Source organism: Pistacia vera, unplaced genomic scaffold (assembly GCF_008641045.1).
Source record: "Pistacia vera cultivar Batoury unplaced genomic scaffold, PisVer_v2 Contig270, whole genome shotgun sequence".
In the NCBI taxonomy this organism is placed as follows: Eukaryota; Viridiplantae; Streptophyta; class Magnoliopsida; order Sapindales; family Anacardiaceae; genus Pistacia; species Pistacia vera.
In genome coordinates this window covers 577,410-601,059 of record NW_022196080.1, presented here as the reverse complement: position 1 = coordinate 601,059, position 23,650 = coordinate 577,410, and the positions used below count along the sequence as shown (strand labels likewise).

The 23,650-nt window shown below is 34.1% G+C and overlaps 1 pseudogene; it reads left to right on the top strand.

Annotated features, from left to right (window-relative positions):
• Positions 1-508: 508 nt before the first annotated feature.
• Positions 509-16,329, top strand: LOC116133579 (annotated as a pseudogene).
• The last annotated feature ends 7,321 nt before the right edge of the window (positions 16,330-23,650 follow it).

Sequence of the window (23,650 nt, the reverse complement as noted above, 5' to 3'; positions counted from 1 at the left end):
ACAAGTGGATGCAGATTAAGAAAACGACGAGTGATAATTATGATACATTTATAGATAACATTATCCTAACATATAATGTGAATCAATGGAGATCAAGCTACCAAGTCATTCAAGCTGATAACAAACGAACAGAATAACTATACATTTTAGTAATTATAAGTACCAAGAGAGTGACAGTGAATACAAATTGCAATCGGATGTCATTTGACTATTTGAGTGAAGCCAATCATCAAGTTGGTTTCCAGGAAAGTTGGTTTTTGCTTTCAGTTCTTTGTTATTGAGTAACAGCAGCTACCACAAACTAGTTCTCAATCCACTAGCTTCAACTCCGTTTGTCCTTTAACTATCATGTGCATTTCTTCCTTTTTGTCAACGCAACTCTTTTATTATTATTATTATTATTGTTATTATTACTTCCTACTCTCTCTTTCACTTTTCACACTTTCTTCTCTCTCTCTCTCTCTCTATACTTTCAAACACAGAAACTCAGAAAGTACTAACCTTTTTTACTCAATTTTAAATATACTTCTCTAAAACGAGCTAAATATGGAGACATGCAAAGAACTTGCTCTGACCCAGATGAGAAAATCACTTGACAACCTTGCTTCTTCTCCCGAGGTAATTGTTTGTGATTGTTCTGTACAATGCATGTGTCTTTGTTTAGTTAAGATGTTGAACTTTTCTGTCTTTAATGGGTTGGTTTGTGTTGTAGAAATATGTAGATGAAACGTTGATGAGGTTCTTGATTGCAAGGTCAATGGACCCGGAAAAGGCGGCAAAGATGTTTGTTCAGTGGCAAAAATGGAGGGCTGCTTTGGTTCCAAATGGGTTCATTTCTGAATCCGAAGTTCCGGATGAATTGGAGGCAAGGAAGATTTTTTTGCAGGAATTGTCTAAAGATCGATATCCAGTGTTGATTTGCAAAGCTAGCAAGCATTTTCCTGCTAAGGATCCTGTTCAGTTTAAGAGTAATGGATCAGATGACTTATTATCTTAATTTCTTTTTACTTTTGTTTATGGGTTGCTCATTTTATTAGATTCTGACTTGATTACTAGAATTATGCCTTTTGCTCTAGATTGTACACTAGTACACCAATATGGGCCATATATTGAATTTTTTATGAACTAGAAGTTCCAACATAAAGGTTTATGTGAGTTGGATAGTTTGGACTTTATCATTTTTGTTGGAGTCCTAGACTCATGGGGTCATAAAACATGTTTTCTTTTGTTTATTATTTTCTTTTTGCTTTTGGGGCTTCATCGTTGGCCAATTTTCATATGGAGCTGTTTGTTTATTTTGAGCTTTAGGAATATGCCGCGGCCGCCCAGATGCTATAATTTTGTGAATGTCACAATCATCAAAGTCATCTGGGCCTTATTTTTTTTTTATGGATAGGGCTCTAATTTTAATGATAAGGAGAGGTTAAATATGGAATCCATTATATAATGAGGGTTCGGTAAGTGACAAAAAAAGTTTCTATCTTGTAGTTAGGAAGCAGTTGAGGGAGATTTATATTGAGTATGCCAATAATTTATGAATTGGTGGCCTGTTTATGATCTTTATGCATTGGGCATGGGCATTGTCAACTATTCTTGTAGTTGGCATGTTAGCCTTTTTCTTTATAATTATTCTGGCATTTTGTTTATCTAGAGCAGTGCTGTTTCTTACAAACTGTGATAAAGTAATCTGAAATAGATAGGTATATCCCGTAAAGTTGTTCCAACATTTGTCCTCATATTCCATTGCTGTTAGCAGTTTCAGTTGCTGTTTTTGCATGTGATAAATCAATTTTCCCTCCCAAAATAATTCCTAATCCCCTTTGATCATAACTTTGTTTTTGTAAGAAGAGAATGGAGATATCTCTGTTCTCTTCAATCTATATTTTCCCGAATTCTGATTCTGCGTTTTTCATGCACAACAGCCTATCTGTAATTGAACCATTAAGTACTGACTGCTAGTTATCTAATCCCTCCCTTAAGCAATGCAGACAAAGTAAACCACTGATTTTTGTATTTCTCGCTTGGATAGCTTGTCGTTGTGTCAATGTGTTTTTGTAAAATATAAACCTAAAAAATGCAACAATTAGATAAAAGTAGAAGTGTTTTATAAGTTTTTTCCCATGTTGTTGTCAAGTGGTGGCCAACATTTTTGGTTGATTAATCCAAAACTAATCCACATGCTAAAGGATTTTCTATTACTTTCTTAAATAATATTTGAACATATCAAGTGTAGGTTAGATTGGTGTTTTGTGGAGTTCATGAAATATTCAATATTTTTCAACGAAGTGAATTAGGAAATGTATCCCCAAGATTTAGCCCAATAAAAAAATCCTCATCATAAATCATGTGTTGTTTAACCCAATGTGCCTAAATTATGCTGCATCTGCATTGCTCAGTTGAGAATTGGCTTACAAAAGGACATGACAATGTTATAATATATGACCTGCCCCTATTTATTATCATAACAACTGCTAGCTTATGTTTGATTCATTTCGTTGTCTCTTGGTGCAGAATTCGTGGTCCACCTGCTGGACAAAACGATTGTAAGGTATCAGTTAAATCAGTGAATTCTAATTTTTCCATTAATTCCAACGGTTAACTTATGAGGCCATTTTCAGGCATGGATCAACATAGAACATCTAGGATGCATTTGGCATTAAAATAAGGGTGGATAGGAATCCTATTGTGTTTCAGGGTGTCATTGGATGTGATATAAAGGTGACTAGCAAATATATAATGACTAAAGTTGGATCAGAAATTCCATTTTGTATATGTCATTTGAGTGTTAATATGAATCGTAGTATTCTAATTTATCAGAAATCCTATGCCCTTGTCACAGCCAATAAAACTCAGGGCTCCCTTGTTGTGTCTATGCTCAAATTTTTTTTAAATAGCTAATCTACAGATAGTAATTCCCCACAGTTGTCTTACGTAGTTTATATTTTTCTTATAATTTGCTAGTTTCATCTGCTTACTCTTTTTGTGTATTTTTTATTCTTTTCAATAAGGAATTTAGAATAATATTTGTGTTTCTATTTCAGCTCCTTCAGAGGAAGAGAAATTGGAAATGAAAAGTTAATTGCCATTCTTGATCTGCAACAATTTCATACAAACGTTGATGCACTGGATTGATCACTGGGTTTAATTTTTGCAGGTAATAGTGTAATACGTTATTTTTTCTCTCATTACAAGAAATTAGCCATGTGGCATATGAAAGATAACCATTTTAGTGCATAATGAAAAAATAGGTAATGTGGACAATAGTTTTATAGATCATTTGCAATTTCTCCTGAGGCTTTGTTTTTGGATTTTGATGTGGTGACATAGTGGTTGAGAAAATTCAGTGCTTTCATGAGCCAATACATACCAAAATTTGTCTGCGTTACAGTTTCTTTTAAGTGATACCTTGTAGAAGCTCAAGCAAAACATCATATCTCTAGAGTTGTTCAACTTGCATTTGTGCTGCAAATATCAGGCATGGTAGATATCCTAGTTGTCATCTTGCTTGGCTTATCAAACTTGGAGGCTTGACTGTGAAGCAAATCCTAGCTTTGCAGCAAATTTTGGCTTGCTGCCATGGTGGTTTTCAACTTCAAGAGCCTTCTTTGCCCCTCATTAAATGCAGATTAGATGTTACCTATCTGATCCAATCTGGGTCTTCATATTTTAGTATTTCATTTCTTGTTTTCCTTCTTTGAAAGACATATTTCTCCCTGTTAATTTTCGTATTTACATAAAATAAGACTCTCTTATCAAAGGAATTTGTTTTAGTTGTAAAGGTCCATGCAAACGTAAATAAGTTTCAATTAAGTTGTTGTGGTCAAAGGGATAACTATAAACTCTTATGAGTTATCATTCACTTTCCTCAGAATTCTTCCCAGTATACAGTCCACTTGCTAGGAACTTGGTGTACACTGTTAATCCAAATTTGTGCCGGCTAGACTTGTGACCACATAATACTATATTAACCCAGATAGAGATTAGCTAACTTCTTGTTTAATGGAACAAATTCTCGGTCTCATGAGAAACCAGCAACTACGGAAAAATTATAGGTTACAGTGTATGTGTTTACATCTATGGAGGTGAAAGATTGCTTTTTTTTTTCTTCACAACATAGATTTATCAAGCTATTCTGAGCTCTCTACCTATCTATTTAAATAAATGCTCCAGATGATATTTGTTAAACCAAATCCTTTCCGAGCTAAATCCATTGAAACTTCTTATTATCCTCTTTTTCTTTTTCTGTTCTTTTTGCCATGCTAACTATTCATGTCGGAAACATTCCAAGTGGAATTAATCATAATTTTAGTGTAGTTAGAGATTAGGCATAATATCTTGTCATCCAATTCAAGACAATATTAAGTCATTTGGGAAAAAAGCTTCTTAAAGACCTCTTGATCCTTGAATGTTAGCAACTGTTGTTAGAGCTTTATATATATTAACTGATTGTATTTTCATCAATATTTATGTTGTCTGAGGTTCCTCATACATGCAGCTTACTACCCTGAACGCTTAGTGAACATACATCTACTATGCCACAATTCTTGTCAGTGTTGGAGGATGGTTTCCCGCTTCCTAGAAAGGCACCACTGGAGAAGGTACGTCTCACAATTCGACTTAGCTAGTCAGTATTCCTGAACTCTTTATCGTTTTAGAATTACATTTGATTTGAGTCTGCGGAACTGTGTCCTTGAACTGAAGCTTGTTTCGGATGATTAATGCAGGTTGTGATTGTGACAAACGAAAAGAACAAAAGGACTTTGTGAAAGAAATCGGTGAGAAGTTTTGCCGAAGAATATGGCGGACAAGCAAATTTTGTTGCTCTCCAAGACGTTACCGTACCGCCATTGGATGATGAATCCCTCAAAATGGAGTAAGACGGTCTCTAGTTTCATCTCCTATAAATGTTAAATGTATAATAATACTGACTCAAGCACTAGATCCAGTTCAACATATAGCAGCGTCTTAGAATTTGTTTGAGTAAATTACAAGCAAAGAAGAAATAAATGACGAAGATAATGACTAGCTATATCCTGCAATGTGTTGAAAATGAGTTGCTCAAATCTTAAAAATAAAAATGTACTTCAGAGAGTTTATCATATCATCTTACTCTGAATTTAGATAACAATTTATTTGATTGACTTGTGACAATGGTACCCATGGTTCAATTTAAACTATAAAAGAAGACCATTTTTTAGACAAAAAATCTTCAACAGACGGTATTATATAGTATATAGTATATGGAAAATAATATAGTTATCGAAGAATGCACACTGAATGACGTGACGCTATCTTGACCCGTCGATTAATTATGAATTTTTTTTTTTAAGAAAACAGGATGACGTTATGTTATTCGGTGCATAATTCGTGCGTATTCTTCAATAACTGTAGTATTGCTTAGTATATACATGCCCATCAGTAGGAAAGATTTATCCACCCTGACGTTTTGGTCGAATAGGGTCAAGATCTTGACCTTTCATATAACAGGAAACAAACCCTTTCAAACTAATAATTGTTAATTAATTCTTAACTTCCAAACAATATTTTTTGTGATGTTGAGGCTAGTGAATTGTTTGTTCCATGTGTTAACGTCATAATCACTGTTGGTTTATCCTAGTAGTTTAAACCATTGTTTTAAAATTCGGCCCGTCTGGTCAGTTGGATAGGGACCGAGACTTTCACCAAGCCAGATTACTTAGTTCACTTTCACCAAAAACCCTAGAAATTGGATGATGATCGACAAATAATTGAAGGTCGGGATGTTGGGGCTTTTTGAAGAGAAAGTGTCGGTGAGTGCAATAGTAGCGACGACTTTGATTTTCGGTGAGTGAATCACTGAAAAAAAAAAAAAAAACCGACAGCGCAATAGTCGATTTTTGCCTACGATTGGCGAGGCAAATGAGGATGGGGTGAGATGAGTTTTGATCATGAGGCGATGGAGAGTATTTTTCGTGGTGATGGGGGGGTTGTCGATGCCGACGGTGATGAGATCGACTTGGAATGTCGACACTGACATCGGTGAGATTTGGCAGAATCGAACTGATTTCGACCAGATATGGGTAGCTTTTGTGGAGATGGGCTCAAGAGATGATTGAGATTGTATTGGTGTGTCGTCGCCGCCAACCAATCGATGAGCGATTTATATTTGGGATATGTTTGCTAAATTTCAAACATGTAGAGACTTAAAAAATTTTAGGGTGTATTTGTTGAATTTTAAACTTTTCGTCACCCGGTTTGACTAGCCAGTTAAACCGGTCAATCTAGGACCTAGCAACTTTGCCAGTTTCACCCTGAGTTGTTTATTAAAACAATGGTTTAACTGGAGCATTTGGAAGTAGACCCCACCCTTAGGGGTTAAATCAATTATCTCTCGAACTATGGTATATCACATCGAAGCATTGATAAGCAAATGCAAATGTATTAGCATGACCAATACCATTTATATTATCTAAATAAAAATGAAGTCTGATATTTACAGTTGATAAAAAAAAAAAAAAAAAATAGAAAGTGAAATCTCGTATAGAATGAATCCAAATCTAGTGTTTATGTTTATATATATTATATTCTATCATCTTTGCTAAAATCAAAACTCAAATAGAACCTGACCAAAGCCCTAGTCAAAAACTCAAATAGTCACACCCACTAGAGTCTTTAAACATTATTATGGCCATTGTTACCATCCAAACAAATCCACTTCCACAATTCCCCTTCAGCATTTCAACTATAGCAATAACTCGATTAATAATTAAGAGTAATGCTAGCCTTACTCACTTCTGTAAATATAGCATAATACAGATACCATATACATAGTACGGGTACCATATACATAGTATAGGTACTATATGTTATTTTAACAAAAGTGAGTAAGAGAAAGTGAGTAAGAGAAATGAGTAAGGATAATATTTTTCAATAATTAAACCTCAATAGCTAGGAGGCTAGGACTTTGAAATGGTGTTTAAAGGTCATGTATTTCTAGTTATTTTATATTTATACTTAATCCCCCTGAGGTTTCAGTCAATCCCTTTGATTCTACTGTTTCAATTACTAGCAAACTCCCCCCCGGTCTTAACGGATGTTAATCGAAACTGTTAACTAAAACTAAAATAATAAAAATACAGTTAAACAATAATGTTAAAAAATCCATAAACATATTAAATAAATTGCATAATTAGATAATTAAAAATAATTTATTTAAACATCCAAATTTTTTTACAAAATTTTAATATGTTTATATAAATATTTAACATTACCATTTGAGGGTCTTTGTCATTTTTGTTTTAATGAACGGATTTTACAAACTTTCGGTTAGTTTTTGTTGATGCGTGATTTTTGACACCAACTAATCGACACGTGCGTAACGTTGATTGGTTAAGAGGCACACGTGATTATGGATATAATGTAGAGTAAATGCAATGAGAGCTTTTTAAAGTGGTTCGGATGCTAAGGTAGCAAGTCCTACGTCCACTGATTTGTATTAGTATTGTGGGCCAGGTCGCAACAGCAGGCTGACTTACAAATGATTAGGGAAAAAGTAAATACAAAGTTACAAGAGAGAGAGAGAGAGAGAGAGCTAATTCAGAGTACAAAATAGCCTAATCCCCTTAATGAAGGGGTCTTCTTCTTTTTATAGTGAGATGAGTGCAAATAATCATCATTGAATCCATAGGTTGGTGTGAATGTCAGGACTAAATCTGGCTTTACGTCACATTGCCCACCTTCCAAGCTGATTTCACGCTATTTGGAGTAGGGAAATGGACACGTGGGAGCTCCATAGTGTTTGGCAGGCCTGACATGTGCTTACCGTTCTGACGGGAGCAGGTCACCCCCCATCACGTGACTTCCCACGTCAGCCCTTGATTTCCCAGGCGTAACAGGAGTCCCCTAGTTTTTAAGGTTTGAGGATCGAACCTTGGAAACTAAGTCATGCCGCAATTGGAGGTTCTGATAATTTCGACCTAAATGGAAGAAGCTCGGGACAGGAAACTGTTGACGCTTGATTTTGGATGCCAATGACTCGCACATGAAAAGCGCTAAGCGGACTTAGGAATCACACGTGATAGATCTATGAGATTTGAATATGGAGCTGAGATTATATATTTTGCAGAAAATATAAATAAAAGATTGGCAATAGGGGTTTTTATAGTGGTTCGGATGCTCAACAAGCGACTCCTACATCCACTGTTATTTTCTTGATCTCTGACTATTTCTATGATTCTGCCCGTAAGGCATACAAAGATGAAGAAATAGTGTTTTTACAGAGAGAAAGAATTGAAGCTCAAATCTCAGCCCCGCCTCCTCTCTTCGGGAAGAGGAGTGCCCATTTATTCACCCAAACACTCAATGTAATGAGTGTTTTGCAAGTTGCCTTGACACATGGAAGGCTCTCGTCCATTCATCTCTTTGAAATGAGATAAAGTTTGTGTGAATATCTTTGGAGATATGGGCTTGGCAGCTGGTACAAAAAAACATTAAATGAGCTGACATAGGCATGACTTTTGAGGTATAACAGAAGCCCCCAGTTTTTGAAGTGTGTAATCGCGCTTCAGAAACTAAAGTCTTTGATCTGAATGGCTGCAATCTCGAACTTAAGAGCTTGAACTATTCCTGGCGCGATCAAGTGCTGAGAGCTAGGAGCTGATCGCGATCTGTTAAAAGCTCAACCTGAAATCTATTAGGAAAACGACCTGAAATCTGGTAGGAGCTCGACCTGAAATCTGTTAGGAGAACGACCTGAAAGGTCATAACGAGCTCAATCTGAGCAAAACGAGCTCAATCTGAGAGGTCAAAACGACCTCGACTTGAGAGGTCAAAATGAGCTCAATGAGCAAAACGACTTCGACCTGAGAGGTCAAAACGACCTCGACCTGAAAGGTCAAAACGACCGCGACCTGAAAGGTCAAAACGACCTCGACCTGAAAAGGTTATAACGAGCTCGACCTGAAAAGGTCATAACGAGCTCGACCTGAGAGGTCAAAACAACCTCAACTTGAAAGGTCATAACGAGCTCGACCTGAGAGGTCAAAACGAGCTCAATGAGTAAAACGACCTCCATCTGAGAGGTCAAAACGAACTCAATGAGCAAAACGACCTCAACCTGAGAGGTCAAAACGAACTCAATGAGCAAAACGACCTCAATCTTAGAGGTCAAAACAAGCTCGACCTGAAAAGGTCAAAACGACCTCGACCTGAGAGGTCAAAACGAACTCAATGAGCAAAACGACCTCAATCTTAGAGGTCAAAACGAGCTCGACCTGAAAAGGTCATAACGAGCTCGACCTGAAAGATCAAGAGATCAGCGATCTCAGCGTGTGACCAGCGATCTGAACATGCGATTTGAAGCTAAAGATCAGCGATTTGAAGCCGAGGATCAAGACGGCATGGGCGTACGATCTGCGATCTGGCCACGCGATTGGAGAACTCTGATGCATGCGATCTGCGATCTGGCCACGCGATTACAGAATTCTGATGCGCGATCGAAGAATTCTAACGCTTGCGATCTACGATCTGGCCACGCGATCGGAGAACTCTGACGCGTGCGATCTGACCATGCGATTGGAGAATTCTAACGTGTGCGATTAGCGATCTGACCACACGATTGGAGAATTCTGACCCAGGTTTGAGATCTGAGCACGCCGTCAAGGAACTTGGATACAGGCTTGAGAATCGGACCTGCATGGGCCACCAAACTGTTGACGCTTGATTTTGGACGCCAACGACTCGCACGTGAGAAGCGCTAAGAGGACTTAGGAATCACATGTGATAGATCCATGAGATTTGAATATGGAGCTGAGATTATATATTTTGCAGAAAACATAAATAAAAGATTGGCAAGAGGGGTTTTTATAGTGGTTCGGATGCTCAACAAGCGACTCCTACATCTACTGTTATTTTATTGATCTCTAACTATTTCTATGATTCTGCCCGTAAGGCATACAAAGATGAAGAAATAGTGTTTTTACAGAGAGAAAGAATTGAAGCTTAAATCTCAGCCCATCTACTGTTATTTTATTGATCTCTAACTATTTCTATGATTCTGCCCGTAAGGCATACAAAGATGAAGAAATAGTGTTTTTACAGAGAGAAAGAATTGAAGCTTAAATCTCAGCCCCGCCTCCTCTTTTCGGGAAGAGGAGTGCCAATTTATTCACCCAAACACTCAATGTAATGAGTGTTTTGCAAGTTGCCTTGACACATGGAAGGCTCCCGTCCATTCATCTCTTTGAAATGAGATAAAGTTGGTGTGAATATCTTTGGAGATATTGGCTTGGCAGCTGATACAAGAAAACATTAAATGAGTTGACATAAGCGTGACTTTTGAGGCATAACAGTTTTAGAGAGAAGTTTCTTAGTATTTGAAATGACAGGATTTAGAAATTAGTGGACCAAAACCTTAATGGGGAGAACACAATTAACTCTTTATATTTGTGACTTGCAGAGATTAGTAAGAAGAAGAAGTAGAAGAAAGGAAAAGCGCGCACACACACACAATCCTGGAGCACAGACTATATGATTAACATTTTAAGAAGTTTTGTCATGTCTGCAAATTACCCACTATATTTGATCGGTGATGATGTGGATTCTCGACATTTGACTAGATATTATTGGTGATGATGTGACATAGATTCCAACAAGATTTTGTTTGTCACGTAAGATACTGAAACATACCTTGGTTAAGTAATAAGATATTAATGCATTATATTGGTATTTCAGAATTCAGAGATTAGCACGTTGGATACGTTGTTTAATGAGATATTAACGCGTATTCCAAAAGTTCATATCAAGCCAAACGTTTCCTAAACAGTTGAAGGGTTCACCTTCAAATTAATCTCTATACGTTTCCTCTTCGTATTCTTCTCTCTTCATCTTCTTCGTTACACGACCCATCTCTCGAATTATATAGCCAAGAATGGAAGACGAAGCAGAGATATACAACGGAATCCTAGCTTAGTTCCCGCTCGCATTTGGCAAACAATTGAAACCCAAAACCTCTCTCGAAAAACTCCACGACGCCACTCGTTGATCCGAACAACCGCCTTCCACCACCACCAATACCCAAGTTTTCGTCCTCAAAAGGTACCTCTTTTATCATTAATCACACTTCAATTTTTATGATAATTTGAACGCTTCGATGCTCAAATTTGATTATAACTTTCTGATTTTGCATTTTTTATGGTGGGTTTGATTTCATTTGATAACTTATAGATCGCACTCATTGTTTTAAGTTTGATAAAGCACTTATGTTTTATTTTAGCTGAAAAATACAGAAGGGATTTTTGCTATTCGGAAGTGCTTTTCTATTACAGAAGCCCTTTGTCCATGTAAGGGTTTTGATTTGTGGAATGTTACAATTTGTAAGATAGTTGAAAGCTGTTTGTTGAAGGAGGTTAGGAGCCGTTTGACATCTCAAGAGCAGTCTTTTGTTAAAGAGAACCTAACAAGACAGGTTTGTAATTTGATTCTTGATTTGAATTCTTTTCGTATTGTTTTGATGATCAATTCATAAGGGTTTCTTTTTGTTCAAGCCTTGGATTCAATCATTTTTGCCTTTTGGGTAACTTTTTGTTTGTGGGGTCAAGTGGGGTGAGTTTGAAATTGTTTAGTTAGAATGAATTTAATTGTTTACAGTTTTTCACAGAAGGCAGAAACAAAGGCTAAGAACATGGAGGAAGAGATTTGTGGATTACAGAAGACATTGGAGGAGAGAAATGGACAGCTTGAGGCTTGAGCTTCTAATATTGAGAAGGTATTAATTTTAATGAAATGAGGTTGATATTTGATCAGTTTTGATCGATCATCTATGTCATCATCACTTGCTGTTAGAGAATATTGATCCTTGTTGAAGGATTGAATGAAAAGAAGCAAAGTTTTAGAAGAAATGTTGTATCTTTAACAGCTGAGTTGAAGGAGGTTAGGAGCCGTTTGACATCTCAAGAGCAGTCTTTTGTTAAAGAGAACCTAACAAGACAGGTTTGTAATTTGATTCTTGATTTGAATTCTTTTGTGTTGTTTGATGATCATTTCATAAGTGTTTCTTTTTGTTCAAGCCTTGGATTCATACATTTTGTTCTTTTGGGAACTTTTTGTATGGGGTCAAGTGGGGTGAGTTTGAAATTGTTTATTAGAATTGAGTTTAATTTGTTTAGGTTTTCACAGGAGGCAGAACAAAGGCTAAGATCATGGAGGAGAGATTTGTAGATTGCAGAAGCATTGGAGGAGAGGAATGGACAGCTTGAGCTTCAGCTTCTAATACTGAGAAGGTATTAATTTATATGAAATGAGGATGATTAACTAATAACAAGGCTATTTGCCATGTTGGTTGAGTTGATCTTGAATAATTATGTGGTTGGTTTGTTTGTTTTTTTTTTTTGTGCATCTTTTGGGGTTGAAGTATCAAAATCCTCGATGAATCGTGTTCTCATCTTTTGGGGTTTCTCATTGTTTTTTTGGTGGGGAGATCTCATTAGAAGAAAGTTGACCAAGTTTTTAACATATTATAATGTTGTTTGCCTTTATTCGTAGCTTGAATTATTCAAAAAACTTTTGTTGTTATAAAGAGATGGGAAGCTTGGAAAATGAATTAATCCAAATTCAAACCATTTAAAATCATTTGTTAGTTTTAGTATTTTAGAATGAATTTATTTGGTTGATGCTACTATATATTCCAACATTTTTGTTGGTGTTTGTTCTGTTGGTGTATAGTATGTGGCAGTCTTTTCTGTAATTATTTTTGAAATTAGAAAATATGGGATGAATTTGCAGAGCCTGATGTTGAAAGGGATAGACAATAATGGAGTGCTTGGCAGTATATGGAGGAAAAATAATGAGGCAAAAACTTCCAGAGCTCAACTTCAGAGAGCAATTGCTCTTTCTGAATCTGAAATTGCTGGTATATGTCTTCATTGGGGGAGAGCAACTTGAATGTAAGTTCCTTTTGTATTGAGAAAACAAGACTAATGTTTTAACTTACTTCTTAGTTATATAATGAAATTTTTAAGTGGTTGATAATTTGTATGTGTTGGTGAGGACTTCAAGTGATCGAAAGGCTGGTGGAAATTTGAAGGAAAAACTTTAAATCATTATTCCACAATTGAGGAGGTGCGCCAGAGGAAGACAGAGAGAGTCAATTTGCTTAAGTGTTAAATAAGTTACAGGAAATATCAAACCTGATTTATCTGTGAAAAGACTAGAAGGATTACAATACACATGCAGTTAGTCGATCTTCCAAGTGAAAAGGCTTGATGCCCTAATTTTATTTTCCTTTTTTCACATGTATGACATATTCCTGCTGTCAGTTTGGAAATGAATGCTACAGATTAGTTACTTTTAGCCGTCATGTTTATGTAAGATAGAATTATTTTCCTGCAAACTTGAGCTGTAATATCACAACGACGTATATGTAACTAACTCTACACGATTGAGAAGTTGGCAATGAAAATTCCAAGTTTTCAAGACTCAAGAGGTCAAGATAACAGAGACGCAGAAGGTTTTTACCTGTGTAAAACTGTTTTACAAGTTAATGAAATGGGAATTTATTGTAAATTTGATGAGGATGAGGAATGGTATTAGATGTGTGATTTTTGAAAACTGTTCCTTTATATTCATTCTAATGTAAATCCTACTTAGGGGCGTTTGTCTAAACTTATAAGCTGGTCAACTAGTTAATAAGCTCTAAAATTAAGTTGACGTGTTTGTTTATAACGTTATTGAGCTTAAAGCCAAAAAAAAAAAAAAAGTTGGGGGGAGTACTTTTTGTTTTTTTTTTTTTTTTCTTATAAGCACTCTGTTTATAAGTTAGTTTGACCAAGTATATTACCCCATTATCCTTGTTTAATTTTAAAATTCTATAATATACCCTTATTTAATGTAATACACTTTTTAGTCATTTTATAATAAAATGTATTTATAAAATGTACTTATAAGCCACATTTTACCAAACACGTCAACTACTTATCAGTCACTTATAAGTATTTTAACCAAACACGTAATTGCTTAAAATTTCAAATGCTTATAAGCATTTGTTGCTTATAAGCTAATTTTCATAAGCTCAGACAAACACCCCCTTAATCTCTAGACATTCCTACTTAATAATATCCATATATAAATTATATATTAGTTGTAAAATCTAAAAACATTTGGAATATAACAAAGTAAAATATATTTATTTTTACTACAATTTTAATAAATTTTTAATGTTATTCTCTTAATAATAAAAATACTTAGTTATAATTAAACATATGAAGGCCTAAATTAAAAAGTTTTGCTTAAGACCAATGACCGACACGGTCACCTTGAATTTCATAAAATATCTTATGGATTGTCATGCAATATGCTCTAAATTAAATGTTTTTGTGTATAACAAAAGAATGCAATATAATTTGTAAGGGTAGTAGATTGTAACATTAGATGTGTATGTTGGCCCTGTTTTTGCTTGCTAGGGTCGATATACGTCTTTGCAACTTTTTATTTAAAGGAGAATAAGCAAAACATTATTTTGAAACTTCCTTTTGAAAGTGTTTTCTACTCAACTCAAATTCAAATTTTTAAGTTTAGAAATTCACTTTAAACTTTCCCTCTATATAAGAGGTGAATAAAATAATTTCTAAGATTGATAGTCATATACTAAACTTTATCTTTGTTTCTATTAGTCACTTTCGTATTTTAAAACCAAATTTAATTCTTTATCTCAGTTTAGGAATAAACTGATGATTTGTTAAAAAACAAATGGAATAGAGTTTATGTAAACCAAGTGTAAATAATATTATTAATTTTTGTAGGTAATTTCAGTTATAAATAAATTTAGATAACTTTCATGTATAAGATTTTAATTAGTGTTTGATATTTGTAAGTATCGATGACATATATTAATAAGAATTATATAGTGGCATTGTATTGTTATTTTAAAGGTCTAAATAAAAAAATATAACGATTTGTGTTAGTCTTCTTCCATTCACCCAAATAAATAACAATTATATAAAGATTGGTATTAGTCCCTTTATATTCATCGAAATATACACCCATAATATTACCTATTAAAAAAATATGCTTAACAATTCTTATAGTTGAATATAATTGGTTTCTTTCATTACTATAAAGTTGTTTACAACTGTTTCAAAAAATCCAATAAACATATCCGTGCAACGTGTGGGCTTTCCATCTAGTAATATTATATATTCCAAAAATTATCCCGAAGTATTTCAATCTCATAATTATAACAAAACAATCCAATTAATGACATGTAAGAACAAAATTTCTCCTTTTATCAAATACTAAGTTGACAAACGAATCTCACAAATCCAATATAACACCTGAGTTGACATTATCACGTCAGCTGACGATTTTGATTAAACATGAACGACCGTTCCTCCCTAAGAACGACTGTTTGTTTTTAAGAACGACAATTTCTTTATAAGGAATTACCGTTCCTTATGAAGGAACGACTGTTCATCCCTAAGAACGGTCATTCCATCACAAGGAATGGTCGTTCCTTATGAAGGAATGATCGTTCGTCCATAAAAAAAGATTATTTGTGTTTAGTCAAAGTCATTTAATGCTTTGGTTATGGTGGACAGGGCCGTCTCTAGAACATTTGTGACCCTAGGCAAGATTTATTTTATGGGCCTTCTAATAATATAAGCATATATTAAAAAATTATTTCAAATTTATTTTTCTTGCCTTTTGAGATGCAAAATCACTAATTAAATTTTTATATTCAAGTTTAGAAACCAAATCTTTTTCAATTGATAATAAAGCCAAATTACCTAATCTTTCTTGTGACATAGTTGAACGCAAATNCTAGTCAGTATTCCTGAACTCTTTATCTGTTTATAGAATTACATTTTGATTTGAGTCTGCGGAACTGTGTCCTTGAACTGAAGCTTGTTTCGGATGATTAATGCAGGTTGTGATTGTGACAAACGAAGAAGAACAAAAGGACTTTGTGAAAGAAATCGGTGAAGAAGTTTTGCCAGAAGAATATGGCGGACAAGCAAAGTTTGTTGCTCTCCAAGACGTTACCGTACCGCCATTGGATGATGAATCCCTCAAAATGGAGTAAGACAGGTCTCTAGTTTCATCTCCTATAAATGTTAAATGTATAAATAATACTGACTCAAGCACTAGGAATCCAGTTCAACACATAGCAGCGTCTTAGAATTTATTTGAGTAAATTACAAGCAAAGAAGAAATAAATGACGAAGATAATGACTAGCTATATCCTGCAATGTGTTGAAAATGAGTTGCTCAAATACTTAAATCAATAAAAATGTACTTCAAAGAGTTTAATCAGATCATCTTATTCTGAATTTAGATAACAATTTATTTGATTGACTTGTGACAATGGTACCCATGGTTCAATTTAAACTATAAAAGAAGACCATTTTTTAGACAAAAAATCTTCAACTAGACGAGTATTATATAGTATATAGTATATGGAAAATAATATAGTTATCGAAGAATGCACACTGAATGACGTGACGCTATCTTGACCGTCGATTAATTATGAATTTTTTTTTTTAAGAAAACAGGATGACGTTATGTTATTCGGTGCATAAATTCGGTGCGTATTCTTCAATAACTGTAGTATTGCTTAGTATATACATGCCCATCAGGTAGGAAAGATTTAATCCACCCTGACGTTTTGGTCGAATAGGGTCAAGATCTTGACCTTTCATATACTAGGAAACAAAACCTTTCAAACTAATAACTGTTAATTAATTCTTAACTTCCAAACAATATTTTTTTGATGTTGAGGCTAGTGAATTGTTTGTTCCATGTGTTAACGTCATAATCAACTGTTGGTTTATCCTAGTAGTTTAAACCATTGTTTTAAAATTCGGCCCAGTCTGGTCAGTTGGATAGGGACTCGAGACTTTCACCAAGCCAGATTACTTAGTTCACTATTCACCAAAAACCCTAGAAATTGGGATGATGATCGACAAATAATTGAAGGTCGGGATGTTGGGGTTTTTTGAAGAGAAAGTGTCGGTGAGTGCAATGGTAGCTACGACTTTGATTTCCGGTGAGTGAATCGACCGAAAAAAAAACCGATAGCGACAATAGTCGATTTTTGCCACGATTGGCGATGTGAACGAGGATGGGGTGAGATGAGTTTTGGTCATGAGGCTAAGGGAGAGTATTTTCGTGGTGATGGGGAGGGTTATTGATGCCAACGGTGATGAGATCTGACCTGGAATGTCGACGCTGACATCGGTGAGATTTGGTGGAAATCGAACTGATTTCGACCAGATATTGGATAGATTTTGTGGGGAATGGGCTCAAGAGATGATTGAGATTGTATTTAGTGTGTCGCCGCCGCCAACCAATCGATGATTGATTTGTATTTGAGATATGATTGCTAAATTTCAAACATGTAGAGACTTAAAAAAAAATTTAGGGTGTATTTGTTGAATTTTAAACTTTTCGTCACACGGTTTGAGTAGCCAATTAAACTGGTTGACCTAGGACCTAGCAACTTTGTCAAGTTTCACCCGGAGTTGTTTATTAAAACAATGGTTTAAACTGGAGCATTTGGAAAGTAGACCCCACCCTTAGGGGTTAAATCAATTATCTCTCGAACTATGGTATATCACATCGAAGCATTGATAAGCAAATGCAAATGTATTAGCATGATCAATACCATTTATATTATCTAAATAAAAATGAAGTCTGATATTTACAGTTGATAAAAAAAAAAAAAAAAAATAGAAAGTGAAATCTCGTATAGAATGAATCCAAATCTAGTGTTTAATGTTTATATTATATTCTATCATCTTTGCTAAAATCAAAACTCAAATAGAACCTGACCAAAGCCCTAGTCAAAAACTCAAATAGTCACACCCACTAGAGTCTTTAAACATTATTATGGCCATTGTTATCATCCAAAAAACATCCACTTCCACAATTCCCCTTCAACATTTCAACTACAGGAATAGCTCGATTAATAATTAAACCTTAATAGCTAGGAGGCTAGGACTTTGAAATGGTGTTTAAAGAATTAAAGGTCATGTATTTCTAGTTATTTTATATTTAGCGAGAATTACTTAATCCCCCCTGATGTTTCAGTCAAACTATTTGATTCTACCGTTTCAATTACTAGCAAACTCCCCCCTGGTCTTAACTGATGTTAATCGAAACTGTTAACTAAAACTAAAATAATAAAAATACAGTTAAACAATAATGTTAAAAAATCCATAAACATATTAAATAAATTACATAATTAGATAATTAAAAATAATTTATTTAAACGTCCAAATTTTTTTACATAATTTTAATATGTTTATATAAATATTTAACATTACCATGTGAGGGTCTTTATCAATTTTGTTTTACTTAACGGATTTGACAAACTTTCAGTTAGGTTTAGAGGGAAGTTTCTTAGTATTTTAAATGGCAGGATTTAGAAATCGGTGGACCAAAACTTAAGGGGGAGAATGCAATTAACTCTTTATATTTGTGACTTATATAGATCAATAAATAAGTCATTAGTAAAGAAGAAGAGGAAGAGGTAGAAGAAAAAAAAAGCGCCCACACACACACACACACACACACAATCCTAGAGCAGAGCCTACATGATTATCATTTTGAGAAGCTAGACTTCTTTTATTTTGCCATAGTTTGCAAATTACCCAACACATGACTGTATTTGATTGGTGATGATGTGGATTTTTGATATTTGGCTAGATATTATTGGTGATGATGTGATATAGATTGATGAGTTGGATTTGATAGTATATGGGGCTTCATATAATTAGTGTTTGATATTATTTGTTATTAATGACAGATATTAACCTTATTGATTGTTGTTTGTTTCACATTAACAATAAATATTGTCATTTACATTTCCATAACCTTATACACATAACTTTATTAATTGTTGTTTGTTTATAAATTTATGTGAATGTAAACAGTCTTATACGTTGTATGTCATTTACATTGCATTTATGTGAATTTAAGGGGTTTGTGAATATGAATGGTTTAATAAGTTTTTATTTTGTTAATGTTGTATGTGTTATGTGTGCTCTTTAATATAAACTATTATAAATATTTATGAGAATGTGAAGAGTTGTATACTTTATCTATATATTAATAGGGAGAACGACTTACACATACCCAAAGTTTACTAAAACGATAAGTTGGTACCCAAAAGGTTTTGAAATGATAAATAGGTACCTTCCGTCATGTTCTGTTAGTAATTTTCGTTTGATAATAGTGAAAAGACTAAAATACCCTTGAAAGTTTAATATTTTAGTTTTTTATAATTTAAAAATTTCTAAAAAACCCCCTAGGTTTGCTAATTTGACGAAATTCCCCAATATATAAAATTTTTATAAAATAACAAAAACACCCCCGCCACCAGCAGTGCCAGATTCCGGCCACCACTGCCGGAATCTGGCAGGAAAATTGTGTTACAACACAGACTCGTCGGATCTGTGTCGTAACGCATCAATCTGGTCGGAAAATGCCATATCTACGTCTAGCCTTTTTCGGCCTTGACAGCCAGATCTGGCCTTTTCCGGCAAGATCCTCCACGGATCTGACCGAAAAATGCCAGATCGACGTGTTACGACATAGATCCGAAGGGTTTGCGTCATAACACAATTTTTCGACAAGATTCCGGTCTTAGATCTGGCCTTTTCCGGCCAGATCAGCCACGAATCTTGCCAGAAAATGCCAGATCTACTTGTTACGACACAGATCCGATGGGTCTGTGTCGTAACGCAATTTTTTGGCCAGATTCCGACGGTGGTGGCCGAAATTTGGCACTACGGGTGATGGGGGTGTTTTTGTTATTTTATAAAAATTTTATATATTGGGGTATTTAGTCAAATTAACAAACCTAGGGGGTTTTTAGAAATTTTTAAATTTATAAAAATATAAAATATTAAACTTTCAAGGGTATTTTAGTCTTTTTACTATTATCAAACGAAAATCACTAACAAAACATGACGGAAGGTAACTATTTATTATTTTAAAACCTTTTAAATACTAACTTATCGTTTTAGTAAACCTTGGATATGCGTAAGCCGTTCGGCCTATATTAATATAATTCTGAAGCTCACACTTGCTATTAATGCATTATCTTGGTATTTCAAAAATTTTGTTTGTCAGGTAAGATACTGAAACACATCTTGGTTGAGTAGGACGGTGGTTTAATAAGATATTAATGCATTATATTGGTATTTCAAAGATTAGCACGTTGGACGTGTTGTTTAACGAGATATTAATGCCTATTCCAAAAGTTATATCAACCCAAACGTTTCCTAAACAATTGAAGCGTTCACCTTCAAATTAATCTCTATACGTTTCCTCTTCGTATTCTTCTCTCTTCATCTTCTTCGTTACACGACCCATCTCTCTAACTATATAGCCAAGAATGGAAGACGAAGCAGAGATATACAACGGAATCCGAGCTTAGTTCCCGCTCGCATTTGGCAAACAATTGAAACCCCAAACCTCTCTCGAAAAACTTCACGACGCCACTCGTTGATCCGAACAACCGCCTTCCACCACCACCAATACCCAAGTTTTCGTCCTCAAAAGGTACCTCTTTTATCATTAATCACACTTCAATTTTTATGATAATTTGAACGCTTCGATGCTCAAATTTGATTTTAACTTTCTGATTTTGCATTTTTTATGGTGGGTTTGATTTCATTTGATAACTTATAGATCGCACTCATTGTTTTAAGTTTGATAAAGCACTTATGTTTTGTTTTAGCTGAAAAATACAGAAGGGATTTTTGCTATTCGGAAGTGCTTTTCTATTACAGAAGCCCTTTGTCCATGTAAGGGTTTTGATTTGTGGAATGTTACAATTTGTGAGATAGTTGAAAGCTGTTTGTTGAAGGAGGTTAGGAGCCGTTTGACATCTCAAGAGCAGTCTTTTGTTAAAGAGAACCTAACAAGACAGGTTTGTAATTTGATTCTTGATTTGAATTCTTTTTGTGTTGTTTTGATGATCATTTCATAAGTGTTTCTTTTTGTTCAAGCCTTGGATTCAATCATTTTTGCCTTTTGGGGAACTTTTTGTTTATGGGGTCAAGTGGGGTGAGTTTGAAATTGTTTATTAGAATTGAGTTTAATTTGTTTATGGTTTTTCACAGGAGGCAGAAACAAAGGCTAAGATCATGGAGGAAGAGATTTGTAGATTGCAGAAGACATTGGAGGAGAGGAATGGACAGCTTGAGGCTTCAGCTTCTAATACTGAGAAGGTATTAATTTTAATGAAATGAGGTCATGATTAACTAATAACAAGGCTATTTGCCATGTTGGTTGAGTTGATCTTGAATAATTATGTTGGTTGGTTTGTTTGTTTTTTTTTTTTTGTGCATCTTTTGGGGTTGAAGTTATCACATAATCATCGATGAATCGTGTTCTCATCTTTTGGGGTTTTCTCATTGTTTTTTGGTGGGGAGATCTCATTAGAAGAAAGGTGACCAAGTTTTTAACACATTATAATGTTGTCTTGCCTTTATTTGTAGCTTGAATTATTCAAAAAACTTTTGTTGTTTATAAAAGAGATGGGAAAGCTTGGAAAATGAATTTAACTCACAATTCAAACCATTTAAAATCATTTGTTAGTTTTAGTATTTTAGAATGAATTTATTTGGTTGATGCTACTATTATATTCCAACATTTTTGTTGGTGTTTGTTCTGTTGGTGTATAGTAATGTTGGCAGTCTTTTCTGTTAATTATTTTTGAAATTAGAAAATATGGGATGAATTTGGAGAGCCTGATGTTGAAAGGGATCAGACAATAATGGAGATTGAATAGGAGTGCTTGGCGGTATATGGGAGAAAAATAAATAAGGCAAAACTTCCAGAGCTCAACTTCAGAGAGCAATTGCTCTTTCTGAATCTGAAATTGCTGGTATATGTTCTTCATTGGGGGAGAGCAACCTGTGAATGTAAGTTCCTTTTGTATTGAAGAAACAAGACTAATGTTTTAACTTACTTCTTAGTTAATATAATGAAATTTTTTAAGTGGTTGATAATTTGTATGTGTTGGTGGAGGACTTCAATGTGATCGAAAGGCTGGTGGAAATTTGAAGGAAAAACTTTAAATCATTATTCCACAATTGGAGGATGTGCGCCAGAGGAAGACAGAGAGAGTCAATTTGCTTAAGTGTTAAATAAGTTACAGGAAATATCAAACCTGATTTATCTGTGAAAAGACTAGAAGGATTACAATACACATGCAGTTAGTCGATCTTCAAAGTGAAAAGGTTTGATGCCCTAATTTTTATTTTCCTTTTTTCACATGTATGACACTATTCCTGCTGTCAGATTTGGAAATGAATGCTACAGATTAGTTACTTTTAGCCGTCATGTTTATGTTAAGATAGATGAGAAATTGCATGTAATTTAGAATTATTTTTTCCTGCAAACTTGAAGCTGTAATATCACAACGACGTACTATGTAACTAACTCTACACGATTGAGAAGTTGGCAATGAAAATTCCAAGTTTTCAAGACTCAAGAGGTCAAGATACAGAGAACGCAGAAGGTTTTTACCTGTGTAAAACTGTTTTACAAGTTAATGAAATGGGAATTTATTGTAAATTTGATGAGGATGATGGAATGGTTATTATGATGTGTGATTTTTGAAAACTGTTCCTTTATATTCATTCTAATGTAAATGCTACTTAATCTCTAGACATTCCTACTTAATAATATCCATATGTAAATTATATATTAGTTGTAAAATCTAAAAACTTTTGGAATATAACAAAGTAAAATATATTTTATTTTTACTACAATTTTAATAAATTTTTAATGCATATATAGTATTCTCTTAATAATAAAAATACTTAGTTATAATTAAACATATGAAGGCCTAAATTAAAAAGTTTTGCTTAAGACCAATGACCGACCCGGAATTTCATAAAATATCTTATGGATTGTCATGCAATATGCTCTAAATTAAATGTTTTTGTGTATAACAAAAGAATGCAATATAATTTGTAAGGATAGTAGATTGTAACATTAGATGTGTATGTTGGCCCTATTTTTGCTTGCTAGGGTCGATATGCGTCTTTGCGACTTTTTATTTAAAGGAGAATAAGTAAAGCATCATTTTGAAACTTTCTCTTGAAAGTGTTTTCTACTCAACTCAGATTCAAATTTTTAAGTTTAGAACCTCACTTTAAACATTCTTACTTTCCCTCTATATACTACCCATTCAATTTTTTAAAATATAAGAGGTGAATAAAATAATTCCTAAGATTGATGTTCACATACTAAACCTTATATTTGTTTCTATTAGTTACTTTCATATTTTAAAACCGAATTGAGTTCTTTCTCTTTGTTTAGGGATAAACTGATGATTTGTTAAAAAACAAATGGAATAGAGTTTATGTAAACCAAGTGTAAATAATATTATTAATTTTTGTAGGTAATTTCATTTATAAATAAAATTTAGATAATTTTAATGTATAAGATTTTAATTAGTGTTTGATATTTGTAAGTATCGATGACATATATTAATAAGAATTATATAGTGGCATTGTATTGTTATTTTAAAGGTCTAAATAAAAAAATATAACGATTTGTGTTAGTCTTCTTACATTCACCGAAATAAATAACAATTATATTAAGATATAAAGATTGATGTTAGTTCCTTTATATTCATTGAAATATACACCCATAATAT